The following is a 1,735-nucleotide window of genomic DNA, read 5'->3' as shown; positions in this document are numbered from 1 at the left end:
TAAAATCACTAATAAGTAAATTAATGTATAGGTAAGAAAAACTATTTATAAACAAAAATAATGTCATAAGTGTTTTTTTTTTTCCTGACAGTTGTATGTTTTCCTAATATGTCATAATTAATACTAAATGTCATATTACCATCCGCACTAATCAAATTTTTTATTTTCCTCCATAGAACGTTGTAATGTGTTATATTAAAAGGTAGAAATGTATTCGTGTTGGAAAAGACGGAAACAAAATTTATACACATTTGATAATTATAGCCTGTTCAAAAGTTATTTTTTGGCCCAAAAATTTGATTTTTTGACCATTATTCACTATTGTAGCTGTCCTATTTGATTTCTTCTCTCACTGGTGGACCCCACTTTTCTCCTAACGGTCAAAAAATCAATTCTAAAAATCACTCCCAAACAAGCTCTTAAATTGGCAAATTTGGATTTTTTTTATTTATTTTATTTATTTATTTTTTTTTTTTTTGTGGCAGACAATTACTTAAAGAAAATGATTTTAGAAAAACGTGAGTCAAATAAGCTTTTAGTATTGTAATCATTACAATGCCATAGGCTAGCTTGGTGGGGCACAAATGCATGTGTATGCGATTGCAATCTTGATTGCACCAAGCTCAACTTCGGCCTCCTTGCGCACATCACAAAGGTCACCCTTACATTCTATTCTGCAGGAAAATGTTACACTTTGTCCACGCATCATCATGACATTCTAAGGGCTTTTAAAGTTTCTGGAATTGAAATTGGCAACAATGATGTGGAGACATACGTAATTGTGCAGATAGTCCTGATTTCGTCCATCTCAACTCAGACTTCACACATCACAAAGGGCACTTTGGTGCATTAGAGAAACACTACACACACATGTTATCACGACAAGCTAAGGGTCGTTAAAATTTTTGGTGTTAAAATTGGCAACAATGACATGGAGACATGGCATCTGTGATTGTTTCGCACCAATTACAAGGTAGGGCAAGCCAACATGGTGGTGACATGAGAATTGGTGTACACACCATGCTTAACAAATCATCCAAGGGACATGATTGTCTAGGAGTCAGTGATTGGGTTAAGAGGAAAACAGGAATATTTCAAAACAAGTTCTTTCTCAAACATTGATATGAAACACTGAAGGAAGGTTCTTTTCTTTTTTTCTTTTTTTCTTTTTTTTTTTTTGACAATAAAATTAAACTACAACATTCACGATCCCATAAACTACTCAGTCCTCATCACAGAAATTTTAATTAAAGATAGCAGATGCCGAGCCGGATGTTATAGACTACAAAGCTTAAAATAACTAGAATGGGGAGAAGGGATCAACAACATATAGCATTGTTCAAAATTTCATTAATTTTGATCCTTAGATGGATCAGCATTCAATGCATCAAAATTTAGATACTGATCAGTGTCTGCCAGCTCTTTGTTCAATTCTGATGTGGATTGCAGGGAAGATCCATCAAGGTTGGAGCTCCATAGATGGTTTGTGCCTGATGGTGCAGTACTAAATCCTTGCAAGTTTGTACGGCTAGATTGAACATGTCCAGAATTGTTCGGGCATTGCTGCTGGTATAACGGATCAAATGGGCGCTGTTGCACATTTCCATATTGAAAGAAGCCAAACTGCATGCTTTTGGGTAGTTCTTTGAGATGTTGTAGTTCGTGTTTCATTGCTTCATGTTCAACTTCAATAAAATATGAAAAGAAAGACGTCACGGATGATATATGTAAATAC

Source organism: Olea europaea, chromosome 16 (genome assembly GCF_002742605.1).
Source record: "Olea europaea var. sylvestris chromosome 16, O_europaea_v1, whole genome shotgun sequence".
NCBI classification, from domain to species: domain Eukaryota; kingdom Viridiplantae; phylum Streptophyta; class Magnoliopsida; order Lamiales; family Oleaceae; genus Olea; species Olea europaea.
The sequence above is the reverse complement of the archived record's forward strand: the minus strand, read 5'-3'. Positions refer to the sequence as shown.